Source organism: Mustela erminea, chromosome 4 (assembly GCF_009829155.1).
Source record: "Mustela erminea isolate mMusErm1 chromosome 4, mMusErm1.Pri, whole genome shotgun sequence".
NCBI lineage: Eukaryota > Metazoa > Chordata > Mammalia > Carnivora > Mustelidae > Mustela > Mustela erminea.
This window is the reverse complement of record NC_045617.1, coordinates 120,287,622-120,303,887: the sequence shown is the minus strand read 5'-3', so window position 1 is coordinate 120,303,887 and position 16,266 is coordinate 120,287,622. Positions and strand designations below refer to the sequence as shown.

General features: G+C 37.2%; 1 pseudogene; it reads left to right on the top strand.

Annotated features, from left to right (window-relative positions):
• The first annotated feature begins 6,933 nt into the window (after positions 1-6,933).
• LOC116589400 lies at positions 6,934-14,586 on the top strand (annotated as a pseudogene).
• The last annotated feature ends 1,680 nt before the right edge of the window (positions 14,587-16,266 follow it).

Below are 16,266 nucleotides of genomic sequence, written 5' to 3'. Positions count from 1 at the left end.
AGGAGACCTGATGCTAGTTCCACTAAACTAAAGCCCTGCAGAACTCTCTGGTTGGTAGCAGTGTTGTGAGCAGTGCTTTCTTCTGGTTTTATGGCTAAGAGTTCCACTGTGCTTGAACTAAGCAAGTCTGACTTAAAAAGGATGTACTGGCAGAGCACAGGCATGTGGGACTTGGTGTAAGCAAGTTAAGTAGCCTTTGTTAGTGCTGTGTTGCTTCCCAAGGGTGGTTCTTTGTTAATGCTGAGATTTAGGGAAGGGAAAGGGTTCCAGCCAGCTCCTTTGTCCCCAGACTGGTGTCTCCATGAATGCTGCCTCTCATGGATATGCTCCAAAAAGAGAGAATAATATCACCACTGTGTTCCCTAGGCATTATTCAAATCACTACCCTCATGCCATCTGTACCTGTGTTGTCTGCCTGCCTTATATCCATCACAGCACAGTGCCCTCTGGTCTCCATCCCGTCTAGGACCACTGACCTTTAACTCTAGATTTTAAGCCCTGCTGGTTACAAGAACTCATGAAATTCAGCACCTGTCTTTCCCAACCAATGGCTTTGGGGAAAAGTTCTTCTTGTTCATTTCCCTCTGTGCTCTACTCTCTTTTTACCTTATCTGCAATGATGGTGCCCTCCCCTCTGTAGTACCTGTGACTCATTTCTCCCATAAGCCACCATCTCTTCTACTTTCTTCAATGTGACCTCTTCTCTCCTTTTAGCTGTGGAATTTGTTCTGTCAGTCTTCAGATTGATTCCTGGGGCATTTAGAATGATTTAATAGTTATCTTGCTGTGTTTGTACAGTGAGGTGAGGTTGGGTTCTTCCAATTCCACTGCCATTTTCTCATCACAACCCTTAAACACTCTGATTTTTAACCCACATTTTAAAATTAAATATCACATCCTATGTAACTTTTCTCCTGTAACAATTATTTACTTTTTTTCTCCTATACCAGCATTCTATGGAATATAGAGGAGGATTGGTGTTTTGCAAATTCATGGGCCTGAGTTTCAACTTGGCATTCAAAACGTTATCAAATAATTTATCAGTGTCCTTTATGCACACTACACCTCTTTTAAACCTTCAGTAACACCTTCAAAAACTTATGTCCTTAATTATTCAGTCTCCATACCTTGAACTTTTAATCCATGCAACAGTTTCTCTTTTTGCACAATATAAAATTCTTAAACATCCTGCTCTTCTATCACACATTCATGTCTTTTGATTTTTATTTCCTTTCATCATGAAAATTATATTCTACTTCCTATAAATTTTCTTTCCCTTTCTTAAAAATCTCATTTTCTTAGACTATTTTCTCTTTAAAAATTTGCTTTATCACTTAGCACACCTTCTCAAATTTTTTCCCATTTACTCTTTTTTCTTCATATGAAAATACTCAGTTCACACCATTATTAATTTAAAAAAACTATACTTATGGTTTATAAGTCAAAATCAACAGAAAAAAGCAAAATCAAGTTTTTTATGCAGTGTCTCCATACACTTTTATCATCATCAATGCACTTAGAAAAAAAAATAACAAAATAAAAAATAAAACAAAAAACAAAGCACTCTGAGTAATTATGTTTTAAAAATGGGACACATGACAATCTAATCGTATGTCAATTCATTTTTTTTAATCCAATCCTTACATTTTTATTCAAACTCCTTGAAGTAGTTGACTGTAATGGCTGCCCTCAATGGAGGAGATTTATCCCACCAAAGAAAATTTAGAAATTTCTGTTTATGTTTTTCCTTCTTATAAATTGGGACATTGCTAATGGCATCTAGTGGAAGTTGTTGAATAACTACAATACATACAGGGCATTCTCCCACAACAAAGAATTATCCAGACAAATATGTCAATAGTGGTGATGATGAGAAACCCTGATCTATAGTCATTTATATTTTTGCAGTCTAATCTATTGCTAAGATTTCAGTGAAGGCTTTGAACATGTTTCTATACAGAACTGCTTTTCTTAAAATTTTACTTACTTATTTGACAGAGAGAGAAAGAGAGAGAGAGCTCAAGTAGGCAGAAAGGCAGGGAGAAGGAGAAGCAGGCTCTCTGCTGAGCAGGGAGTGCGATGTGGGTCTTGATTCCAGAACCCTAGAATCATGACCTGAGCTGAAGGCAACCACTTAACTGACTGAGCAATCCAGGTGTCCCTATACATAACTTCTGAAATCTAAACCATCCTTGTTACCTGTGATAATGCATATTCTTGTCAGTTTTCTTTCTTTCAGCAGAGCATCCCTTCTCAATCAGGACTTTAAGAGAAAATGAAGCCCTAGTGACTTAAAACATCCATTATATGTAATGAATCAACTTTTCTTCTATATATATAGAATGTTACTAGTTATTTATATTCCTTTTAGAATGGACAAAATAGTCACTCAAATAATTTACTGTAGGGCCTAATTCTTTTGTGGAACCTCAGCCCAAGGAAGGGTGTACTAGAACATTATGAAGGGGAATAATGAAGAAAAAATTCAGTAGGAAAAATGGAAAACAAATAAGAAATGCTTAAAAAATGAAAATGACAATAAAAACAGTGTAATTTAACTGAACTCTCCAGATTAAAGACAAATATATCTATATTATATTAAAAAATTAAGTTGAGTATTACACTGTATGATATTAATAATTGCAATCATAAGGCTGAAGAAGCAGAAAGTTATAAAATAAAGGAATACATATGGTTAGATAGTTTAAAGAAAAGGGTTATATACCAAAGTATATACCAAAGTAAAGTACTTATAACTTTATTAAGTAAATGGAACAAATTATTCTTTAAGGCGAAGGTATATTTGAAAAGTAAATAGAAACAATAAATATTAAGAATTCAATTCATGAAGAATGAACACAACTTGTATGTGTCAGATAATAAAATTTCAATATATATGACTATAGTTGAAACAAAGTAAACTTTATAAAACCAGCATCATTGTGATGGGTTTTATTAAAATTTACACTGTACTTAAAAGTTGGACAGATGTTACTTAGTTCAAGATGTAGGAAGATTTCAGTAAAACATATATCAAGTTAGATATTGTGATTTTATTGATTTAGTTTACATCTAAAATAACATTCTTATGTTTTTGAGTTTTGACAAATATATACACCTTGTTTCTACCAACCCAAAAAAGGAATAGAATTTTGAGCATCCCAGAAATCTTTTTTTTTTTTTTAAGTTTTCATTTACTTATTTGACAGAGAGAGGCACAGTGAGAGAGGGAACACAAGCAGAGGGAGTGGGAGAGAGAGCAGCAGGCTTCCCGCTGAACAGGAAGCCTGATGTGGGGCTCAATCCCAGGATCCTGGGATCATGACCTGAGCTAAAGGCAGATGCTTAACAACTGAGCCACCCAGGCACCCCCAAAAAGCTTCTTTATATTCCTTTCCAGTGGACTCCTCTACCTTGAAGCAAATATTGTTTTTATTTCATTCACTATAACTGTTTAATGTTGAGTCTATCAGAAATTTGTTTCCTGTATTGCTTTTATTTCATTATGTGACTATATGACAAATGTTTATCCAATTACCTACTGATAGCTGTTTTTGTTATTTCTAGTGTTTGACCTTTATGAATAATTCCACTTAAACATTGTTATATAACTCTTTTGTGGATACTTGTTTACATTTTGCTTGAGTAAATATCATGATTGAAATCATCACCTCATACCAGAAAAATAAGTTTAAGTTTATAAGACACTGATAAATTAAATTCCAACTGGTTGTACCATGTTTTGTTCCCACCATCGGTGTTTGAATATAATACAATGTGAAAACCAGGGAATTACCCTGGATACAACTCACACCTCTTATTCAGATATCCTCAGTTTCACATGTACTTGCATTTGTGTGTGTGTAGTTCCATGCAATTTTGTCACATGTATGAATTCATATAGCCACCAGCTCAATCACAACACAGGGCTGTTGCATCACTACAAAGATTTCCCTCATATTATCCCTTTGTCACCATAGTATATGGCCATACGCATTCTTTCCCCAGTTCCTGACTCCTGGCAATAGCTAAACTATTCTCCATCTCTTTAGTTTTATCATTTTGAGAGGAAGTTTTTCTAGGATGCATGTGGGAAAAGATGAAGAATTGGGACCATTAATGAAGTTAACATACCATTCAGGAATACAGCTAATTAGAAAGTGGTAACTGCTAAAGGAAAAGAAAACATTGCAGTAGATGGAGACTACTGACAGCTGCAGAACAGGGTGGGGTTCAATTTGAGCAGGTCATCCTGGACAGGACTTTGTGAGAAGATGATACTTGAGTAAGATCTGGAGGAGATAAGGGAGTTGTCCGAGTAGATTTCTGGATGAAGAAGTTTCCAGTCAGAGGAAACAACTACAACAAATTCTGTAAGACAGGAATATGCCCAGTATTGTTAAGGAATGGAAAGAAGCTGATATGAATGGTTTGAAGGAGCCAGAAGTACAGTAATTGGAGAAAAGATCAGAAAATTAACAGATTCATATGACATCTAATAAGCCATTAACATAACATTTATTTTAAGTTGAGTGAAATAGGGAGATGATATGGATCATTGAGTAGAAAAATGACACATTTTGACTTATGTCTCTAGTAAAATATTCAACAGTTATTATTGCTGATGTAGTAAGATTAGTCAGTAGGACGAGAAAGAAAACAAGGGGACTATTGTTAAAGTGATCCAGGCAATAACTGATGGTATCTCTGTCTAGTTTGTGAATTGTTAAAGTGGTGAAATGTGGTTGAATCTGGAGCAGTTTTTTTGTTTGTTTGTTTTTTCCCCCGGGGGTAAGAGATGATTGCAGAGGAATATGAATTCCTAGGCATTAAGGAGAACATAAATGTGGGAATGAGATATCATGCAGACTAGAGCTAAAAGAATTAAGAATGCATCTGAGACAATGTCTGGAAACCAGAGAGGGGAAACAAGGTGAAAAGAAAGAGAATGGGAAGGGTTGTCAAAACAGAAACCTCTATCTAGTTGCATAGTTGTTTATTGTTTAATCAGAGGGCTCCTAAGTGGCAGTTATTTACATAAGAATTTATTAGATGACAGTATATTAGATGAGAGTATTGATGAGAGTATATTAGAGGAGACTATTGACTTAGCATGGTAGAGCATAATCTTAAATCCTTTGCTTTGGGTATTTGCTTTTCTTGTTGATTGTTTTTAATACATACTCTGTACCTGTACACACTTTTCCTTCCCTTCAGCTTCCAGGATCTTGGTCTCAAGCCCACATGGTTTAACCATGATCTAACAAGAAAAGTCAGTCACATGACTGACATATCTGAGTCTAAACAATTAGCAAGACTTAGCTCTGATTCCATCTCCCAACTCTTGGAAAATGGGAACGTAGCATATCTTAGTATTCCAACCATAAATTCTGATAAAAATAATATTTTAGAGTTGGGCAGTTTCAGTGAATATTAGAATAAAGGGAATAAAACTCATGTGCAAGTGAAATAATTGTATATTTAGCCACTGCAAAAAAATTCCACAGTGAAATTGTAGGAATTCATGAATTTACCAACGTTATTAAGTATAAGAATAATATTTCCTTAGAAACAAAACATACAGAAAACACAATTTGAAAAAGATATACAATTCATGTTATCATCAAAATCATAAAATACTTAGAAATAGTATTCTTATAGCTAAAAATCTTGGTAAAATCATTAATGCCAATAACTTAACTATGACATTTTTTGCAGTGGCTAAATGAACAATTATTTCACTTGCATCTGAATAAATACTAAGAAAAAGGCTCAAAACCTCAATATTCTAAGTTTATGGTTAAAATATCTATTATTAAAAGAGATTTAAATTATCACACAATTGATCTATGGATTCAGTGCAATCTCAAGTGAAACCTAAACATAAGACATCTGCTTTGGACCAAAAGAGAGTTATAAGGGCTTGAAACAACAACAACAAAAAATTGAATAAAATAAGTGAAACAATAGTTTTTGAGACATTGGACATTGGAAATTGAAGGACAATGATAACAGAGATAGAAAACAAATCATGTAAGCCCTATAATTGTCTCAGCTGACTGCCTAGATAAAGTTTCCAGGAACCCCAGAAGAACCTACTTTACTTTCTGATTTGTGAATCCATCTTGGAATCCAGAGGAACCAAAAGTGGCTAAGGTTTGCAAAGTTCCAGAGAAGAAATAACTGCACACACAGAAGGAAAGAACATCCTGGAGATCTGCAGAGGGCTCCTCTTAGTCTTCACCTGAGCATTGAACATTATATATATATATATGTGTGTGTGTATGTGTATATGTATGTGTGTGTGTGTATGTGTGTGTGTATATATATAAAAAACTATCCCATGGTGGAGAATGAACCACATGAGAAGATTAAAGGGAACAATCATTATTATCCACACAGGGTCCAGAATAGTTCTAGTCTCCAACAGTCAAAGTGTAAAACCTCACAACTCATGAGACATCAGGTAGAGTACTGAGAACAGTTTTACTTTAGTAGGGGGGAGAATTTAGCTGTACATTAAACGTGTTTTAAATTCTAACAATCCTAAAAACATGCCCAAAAGGATCAAATCATATGAAGAAACTGTGTTTTAGAACAAATCTTAAAACTATTTATGGAGTGCAAAAATATCTACCACCTAAAAAGGTAATTTTTACCAAACAATGTTTGGCATGCAATTGAAAGTTATCAGCCATTCAGAGAAACAAGAAAATATGACTCCACAAACAGGAGAAAGTTCAAACAAAAGACAAGTAACCAGAAGTGACATAAGTGATAGAATTAGTATATAAAGACATTAAAATTTAGTTTAACTATATTTCATAGGCTCGTGAAGCAAGAGGAAAGATTGACCATATTAAGTAGAAATATGGAATATACATATAAAAGGCTCAAATTAAAATTCTAGATAGGAAATCTACAATGTTCAACATGAAGACTACACTAGGTAGGATTAGCTGCAGGTTAGAGGTTGCAAAAGAAAAGATTAATGACTTTGAAGACAGAGTCTTATCTGCAATGAGACCCTGAAAAATAAGAAATTGGGGGAGAAATAGAGTGCATCAATCAGCTGTGAGACAACTCAAATGGGCCAAAATATCTGATTTGAAGAAATAATGACCCAAATTTTTCTCAGATTTGTTGCAAAATAAATCCAAAGATTTGTATCTCTACTAATACAAAAAAAAAAAAAAAAAAAACTAAATCAAAGCACATCATAATCAAATTTCTCAAAACAAGTGACAAAAAGAAATATCTTAAAAGCAGCCAGAGAGGGGGGACGAGTCAAGATGGCAGAGAAGTGGCAGGCTGAGACTATTTCAGCTAGCAGGAGATCAGCTAGATAGCTTATCTAAAGATTGCAAACACCTGAAAATCCATCGGCAGATCGAAGAGAAGAAGAACAGCAATTCTGGAAACAGAAAAACAACCACTTTCTGAAAGGTAGGACCCGCGGAGAAGTGAATCCAAAGCGACGGGAAGATAGACCCCGGGGGGAGGGGCTGGCTCCCGGCAAGCGGCGGAGCAACGGAGCACAAAATCAGACTTTTAGAAGTCTGTTCCGCTGAGGGACATTGCTCCAGAGGCTAAACCAGGGCGAAGCCCATGCGAGGTCAACGTGGCCTCAGGTCCCGCAGGGTCACAGAAGGATCGGGGGTGTCTGAGTGTTGCAGAGCTTGCGGGTATTGGAACAGGAAAGCCGGCTACAGAGACAGAGCTGACAGTAAGCTCGCAGCACGGCGTTACCATGAACCAGCCACAGGCTCGGTGAGCTGGGAGCGCGGCCGGAGGTCAGGCAGACGGGAGTAACTGGGCGCTGTTCTCTGAGGGCGCACTGAGGAGTGGGGCCCTGGGCTCTCGGGTCCTCCCGGCCAGAGACCAGGAGGCCGCCATTTGTATTCGCGTACTCCGGAACTCTACGGAAAGCACTCAGGGAACAAAAGCTCCTGAAAGCAAACCCGAGCAGATTACTCACTCCGGCCACTGCTAAGGGCGGTGCAATTCCACCTGGAGCAAAGACACTTGAGAATCACTACACCAGGCCCTTCCCCCAGAAGATCAACAAGAAATCCAGCCGAGACCAAGTTCACCTACCAAGGAGTGCGGTTTCAATACCAAGGAGAGCAGCAGAATTCCAGAGGAGGAGAAAGCAAAGCACGGAACTCATGGTTTTCTCCCTGTGATTTTTTTTAGTCTTGCAGTTAATTTAATTTTCTTTTTAATTTTTTTTTTCTCTCGCCTTCTGGTAAATTTTTTTTTTAACTTTTACCCTTCCTTTTTTAACGTTTTTTAACTAGTTTATCTAATATATATATTTTTTCTTTATTATATTTTTCTTTATTCCTTTTCTTTTTTTTATTTCTTTTCTTTTCTTTTTTTTTTTCGTTCTCCTTTTTGAACCTCTTTTTATCCCCTTTCTCCCCCCTCACAATTTGGGATTTCTTCTGATTTGGTTAAAGCATATTTTCCTGGGGTTGTTGCCACCCTTTTAGTATTTTTACTTGCTCCTTCATATATTCTATCTGGACAAAATGACAAGACGGAAAAATTCACCACAAAAAAAAGAACAAGCGGCAGTACCGAAGGCTAGGGACCTAATCAATACAGATATTGGTAATATGTCAGACCTAGAGTTCAGAATGACAATTCTCAAGGTTCTAGCCGGGCTCAAAAAAGGCATGGAAGATATTAGAGAAACCCTCTCGGGATATATAAAAGCCCTTTCTGGAGAAATAAAAGAACTAAAATCTAACCAAGTTGAAATCAAAAAAGCTATTAATGAGGTGCATTAAAAAATGGAGGCTCTCACTGCTAGGATAAATGAAACAGAAGAAAGAATTAGTGATATAGAAGACCAAATGACAGAGAATAAAGAAGCTGAGCAAAAGACGGACAAATAGCTACTGGACCACGAGGGGAGAATTCGAGAGATAAGTGACACCATAAGATGAAACAACATTAGAATAATTGGGATTCCAGAAGAAGAAGAAGAAAGAGAGAGGGGAGCAGAAGGTATCCTGGAGAGAATTATTGGGGAGAATTTCCCCAATATGGCAAAAGGGAACGAGCATCAAAATTCAGGAGGTTCAGAGAATGACCCTCAAAATCAATAAGAATAGGCCCACACCGCGTCACCTAATAGTAAAATTTACAAGTCTCAGTGACAAAGAGAAAATCCTGAAAGCAGCCCGGGAAAAGAAGTCTGTAACATACAATGGTAAAAATATTAGATTGGCAGCTGACTTATCCACAGAGACCTGGCAGGCCAGAAAGAGCTGGCATGATATTTTCAGAGCACTAAACGAGAAAAACATGCAGCCAAGAATACTATATCCAGCTAGGCTACCATTGAAAATAGAAGGAGAGATTAAAAGCTTCCAGGACAAACAAAAACTGAAAGAATTTGCAAACACCAAACCAGCTCTACAGGAAATATTGAAAGGGGTTCTCTAAGCAAAGAGAGAGCCTACAAGTGGTAGATCAGAAAGGAACAGAGACCATATACAGTAACAGTCACCTTACAGGCAATACAATGGCACTAAATTCATATCTCTCAATAGTTACCCTGAATGTTAATGGGCTAAATGCCCCTGTCAAAAGACACAGGGTATCAGAATGGATAAAAAAACAAAACCCATCTACATGTTGCCTCCAAGAAACTCATTTTAAGCCCGAATACACCTCCAGATTTAAAGTGAGGGGGTGGAAAAGAATTTACCATGCTAATGGACATCAGAAGAAAGCAGGAGTGGCAATCCTTATACCAGATCAATTAGATTTTAAGCCAAAGACTATAATAAGAGATGAGGAAGGACACTATATCATACTCAAAGGGTCTGTCCAACAAGAAGATCTAACAATTTTAAATATCTATGCCCCCAACGTGGGAGCAGCCAACTATATAAACCAATTAATAACAAAATCAAAGAAAGACATCAACAATAATACAATAATAGTAGGAGACTTTAACACTCCCCTCACTTAAATGGACAGATCATCCAAGCAAAAGATTAGCAAGGAAATAAGGGCCTTAAACAACACACTGGACCAGATGGACATCACAGATATATTCAGAACATTTCATCCCAAAGCAACAGAATACACTTTCTTCTCTAGTGCACATGGAACATTCTCCAGAACCGATCACATCCTCAGTCCTAAATCAGGATTCAACTGGTATCAAAAGATTGGGATCATTCCCTGCATATTTTCAGACCACAATGCTCTAAAGCAAGAACTCAACCACAAAAGGAAGTTTGGAAAGAACCCAAATACATGGAGACTAAACAGCATCCTTCTAAAGAATGAATGGGTCAACCGGAAATTAAAGAAGAATTGAAAAAAAATCATGGTAACAAATGATAATGAAAATACAACGGTCCAAAATCTGTGGGACACAACAAAGGCAGTCCTGAGAGGAAAATATATAGTGGTACAAGCCTTTCTCAAGAAACAAGAAAGGTCTCAGGTACACAACCTAACCCTACACCTAAAGGAGCTGGATAAAAAAACAAGAAAGAAACCCTAAGCCCAGCAGGAGAAGAGAAATCGTAAAGATCAGAGCAGAAATAATGAAATAGAAACCAAAAAAACAATAGAGCAAATCAACGAAACTAGGAGCTCGTTCTTTGAAATAAAAAATAAAATTGATAACCCTCTGGCCAGACTTATCAAAAAGAAAAGAGAAAGGACCCAAATAAATACAATCATGAATGAAGGGGAGAGATCACAACTAACACCAAAGAAATACAAACTATTATAAGAACATACTATGAGCAACTCTACGCCAACAAATTTGACAATCTGGAAGAAATGGATGCATTCCTAGAAACATATAAACTACCACAACTGAACCAGGAAGAAATAGAAAGCCTGAACAGACCCATAACCAGTAAGGAGATTGAAAGAGTCATTAAAAATCTCCAAACAAACAAAAGCCCAGGGCCAGACGGCTTCCCAGGGGAATTCTACCAAACATTTAAAGAAGAACTAATTCCTATTCGCCTGAAACTGTTCCAAAAAATAGAAATGGAAGGAAAACTTCCAAACTCATTTTATGAGGCCAGCATCACCTTGATCCCAAAACCAGACAAGGATCCCATCAAAAAAGAGAACTACAGACCAGTATCCTTGATGAACACAGATGCGAAAATACTCAACAAAATAGTAGCCAATAGGATTCAACAGTACATTAAAAAGATTATTCACCACGACCAAGTGGGATTTATTCCAGGGCTGCAAGGTTGGTTCAACATCCGCAAATCAGTCAATGTGATACAACACATCAATAAAAGAAAGAACAAGAACCATATGATACTCTCAATAGATGCTGAAAAAGCATTTGACAAAGTACAGCATCCCTTCCTGATCAAAACTCTTCAAAGTGTAGGGATAGAGGGCACATACCTCAATATCATCAAAGCCATCTATGAAAAACCCACCGCAAATATCATTCTCAATGGAGAAAAACTTAAAGCTTTTCCGCTAAGGTCAGGAACACTGCAGGGATATCCATTATCACCACTGCTATTCAACATAGTACTAGAGGTCCTAGCCTCAGCAATCAGACAACAAAAGGAAATTAAAGGCATCCAAATCGGCAAAGAAGAAGTCAAATTATCACTCTTCGCAGATGATATGATACTATATGTGGAAAACCCAAAAGACTCCACTCCAAAACAGCTAGAACTTATACAGGAATTCAGGAAAGTGTCAGGATATAAAATCAATGCACAGAAATCAGTTGCATTTCTCTACACCAACAACAAGACAGAAGAAAGAGAAATTAAGGATCAATCCCATTTACAATTGCACCCAAAACCATAAGATACCTAGGAATAAACCTAACCAAAGAGGCACAGAATCTATACTCAGAAAACTATAAAGTACTTATGAAAGAAATTGAGGAAAACACAAAGAAATGAAAAAATATTCCATGCTCCTGGATTGGAAGAATAAATATTGTGAAAATGTCTATGCTACCTAAAGCAATCTACACATTTAATGCAATTCCTATCAAAGTACCATCCATCTTTTTCAAAGAAATGGAACAAATAATTCTAAAATATATGGAACCAGAAAAGACCTCAAATAGCCAAAGGGATATTGAAAAAGAAAGCCAAAGTTGGTGGCATCACAATTCCGGACTTGAAGCTCTATTACAAAGCTGTCATCATCAAGACAGCATGGTACTGGCACAAAAACAGAAACATAGATCAATGGAACAGAATAGAGATCCCAGAAATAGACCCTCAACTCTATAGTCAACTAATCTTCGCCAAAGCAGGAAAGAATGTCCAATGGAAAAAAGACAGCCTCTTCAATAAATGGTGCTGGGAAAATTGGACAGCCACATGCAGAAAAATGAAATTGGACCATTTCCTTACACCACACACGAAAATAGACTCAAAATGGATGAAGGACTTCAATGTGTGAAAGGAATCCATCAAAATCCTTGAGGAGAACACAGGCAGCAACCTCTTCGACCTCAGTCGCAGCAACATCTTCCTAGGAACATCGCCAAAGGCAAGGGAAGCAAGGGCAAAAATGAACTATTGGGATTTCATCAAGATCACAAGCTTTTGCACAGCAAAGGAAACAGTGAACAAAATCAAAAGACAACTGACAGAATGGGAGAAGATATTTGCAAACGACATATCAGATAAAGGACTAGTGTCCAGAATCTATAAAGAACTTAGCAAACTCAACACCCAAAGAACAAATAATCCAATCAAGAAATGGGCAGAGGACATGAACAGACATTTCTGCAAAGAAGACATCCAGATGGCCAACAGACACATGAAAAAGTGCTCCATATCCCTCGGCACCAGGGAAATACAAATTAAAACCACAATGCGGTATCACCTCACACCAGTCAGAATGGCTAAAATCAACAAGTCAGGAAATGACAGATGCTGGCGAGGATGCGGAGAAAGGGGAACCCTCCTACACTGTTGGTGGGAATGCAAGCTGGTGCAGCCACTCTGGAAAACAGCATGGAGGTTCCTCAAAATGTTGAAAATAGAACTGCCCTATGACCCAGCAATTGCACTACTGGGTATTTACCCTAAAGATACCAACGTAGTGCTCCAAAGGGGCACGTGCACCTGAATATTTATAGCAGCAATGTCCACAATAGCCAAACTATGGAAAGAACCTAGATGTCCATCAACAGATGAATGGATCAAGAAGATGTGGTATATATACACAATGGAATACTATGCAGCCATCAAAAGAAATGAAATCTTGCCATTTGCGACAACATGGATGGATCTAGAGTGTATCATGCTTAGCGAAATAAGTCAAGCAGAGAAAGACAACTATCATATGATCTCCCTGATATGAGGAAGTGATGATGCAACAAGGGGGCTTAAGTGGGTAGAAGAAGAATCAATGAAACAAGATGGGATTGGGAGGGAGACAAACCATAAGTGACTCTTAATCTCACAAAACAAACTGAGGGTTGCTGGGGGGAGGGGGTTTGGGAGAAGGGGGTGGGATTATGGACATTGGGGAGGGTATGTGCTTTGGTGAGTGCTGTGAAGTGTGTAAACCTGGTGATTCACAGACCTGTACCCCTGGGGATAAAAATATATGTTTATAAAAAAAGGAAAAATTTTAAAAAAATGCAGCTAGAGATGAAAGCAACATTATATAAAGTGGAACAAACATGAAAATGACAGCAGACTTCTCAGTTAAAATAGTGTAACCCAGATGTGAGAGGAATAGTATTTTTAAAGTATGAAAGAAAATCATTTGCCATTCTAATGTTTATGTGATTCCAAAAAATGCCAAGTAACTAAAACAATCTTGAGAAAGAACAACAAAGAGACTATGTCTGGCTCCTGCTCTCACAGAAGGAGAGACAGTTCCAGGGCAAGTGAGAGTCAGATGGCACCAAACAGTTCTGTGCCTCACTGAGAAAATAATTACACATGTGTAGAGGATATCCTAAGAAGAAGCCAAGAGGAAAATATCATCATATGCATTCTTTATGAAAACTTGCCTATAAGCCCACAAGAAGAAGCAAGTAGATGCTTCAGTCAGTCAAATTCTCAGTTTTATAAGAAGTGCTTAGCGAATTGGAGGATCATGTCTGCTAAATAGAAAGGAAAATTTGAAGACACGGCAAAGGCAAGCAAGGCCCATTATGAAAGAAAAATTAGAACTTATATCTCCCCTAAAGGAGAAGCAAAAAGGAAGTTTGAGGGTCCCAAATGCACCCAAGAAGACTCCTTCAGCCTTTTTCTTGTTTTGTTCTGAGTATCACCCAAAAATCAAAAGAGAACTTCCCAACCTATTCATTGGTGATGTTGCAAAGAAACTGGGAGAGACGTGGAATAACACTGCTGCAGATGATGAGCAGCTTTTTGGAAAGAGGCTGCTAAGCTGAAGGGAGAAGTACATGAAAGATATTGCTGCAGAGCAAGCTAAAGGAAGTCTGATGCAGCAAAAAAGGGGAGTAATCAAGGCTGTATAAAGCAAAAAAAAAAAAAAAAAGAAGGAAGAAGAGGAAGACAAGGATATGAGGAGGAGGAGGAAGATGAAGAAGATGCATCTGAAGAAAATGATAATGATGAGTAAGTTCTAGTTCAGTTTTTGTTTTGTTTTTTTGTTTTGTTTTGTTATTGGTCTATAAAGCGCTAAAGGCCTGTACAATACTTTTTCCTTTTAAAGGGAAAAAATTGAAATATAAGGTTGTGTAAGATATGCTTTTAACCTGTACAGTCTTTTTTGGTATAGTCAATACACTACTGAAAGCATCTTTAGATAGCCTTGTCACGGTGATAATTTAAGTATCACTAACTTTGTTTGGTACAGTGTGGGGGTTGGAAATTGGCATGAAAATTTAAAGCAGGTTTTTATTGGTGAACAGCACAAATTAATTATATATGGGTGGTAGTTTCCATTTTCAGTTATCTCTGGAACAACTTATATGAAATAATTGTTGTTCTGCTAATTGAATCCTAATCTGTAATTGCAGAAAAAATAAGTTACAGCTTCTTTGTTGACATTCTGAATGCTTCTAAGTAAATACAATTTTTTAATATAAAAAATCTCACAAAGATGGTGGACTCACACTTCATAAACTAAAATCAAACCACAAAGCCACCGTAATTAAAACAGAGTACTGGCATATAGAGTAATGAGACAGAACAGAGACTCCAGAAGTAAGCTGTCACATATATGGTAAAATAATTTCCAATAAGGTTGCCAAGACCACTCAATGTGAAAAGAATAGTCACGTGGTGTTGTGAAAATTGACATCTATATGCAAAAGAATGAAGTCAGACCTCTACCTTACACATAAAAAAATTAATTCAAAATATACCAAAAACCTAAATTTGAGAACTAAAACTATAAAACTATTGAAAGAAAAGTAGATAAAATCTTCATGACTTTGGATTTGGCAATGGTTTCTTCAACATGACATCAACAGCACAGGCAACAAAAGAAGTATACATAAATTAGACTATTTTAATTTTTGTACATAAGGACACTATCAAGGGAAAGAAAACACAACCCACAGAATGGGTTGCACAGATGAAAAAAATTTAATCCAAACAGTAATAAGTCGAAGCTGATAATAAACCAAAACCATAATACATAATGAACAAATACAGTTTAGTTCACTGTATTAACAGAATAAAACAAAAACAAAATTAAAAACAATAATGCACAAGTAACAACAGAAACTTTGTAACCATAGATGGTGCAAAAATTTTTTGACAATAAATGACAGTTTTTTTATAATGAAAATAAAATCATAAAAGATATGAAATGTGAAGATGGCGGGGAAGTAGGAGGAGGGAGGCGCCCTTTCAACCTGTACCCTAAAGTTAGCTGATTACCTTCCAAAGAACCCCAATCACCCACGAAATCAGCCTGAGATCAGAATTATACACGTCTGGATCTCTACTGGAGCAGAAGACGCCAGTGGGCAGGTAAAGCGGAGTGGGAAAGTCGGACTGATTTCGGAAGATAAACAAAAGGGGGAAGGAGCCACCAGAGATGACCCGTTGGAAAGTAATATCCCAATAGGAGAGTGCCCTGTGCCTGGGGACCAGCATTAACTCAGAAGTCTGGTAGAAAGCACTCAAAAAGAGCAAAGGATTACGGTGGGGGGGGGGAGATTTGCAGGAATTGGAGTGTTAGTGATGAGGGAGCAGGAGGCTGGCTGAGCACAGAGCAAAAGCTGGTGCCTTGCACCCCCTCTTCACCCGCTCCCCTCCATATGTGTAGCATTCCTCAGACACCCCTGAC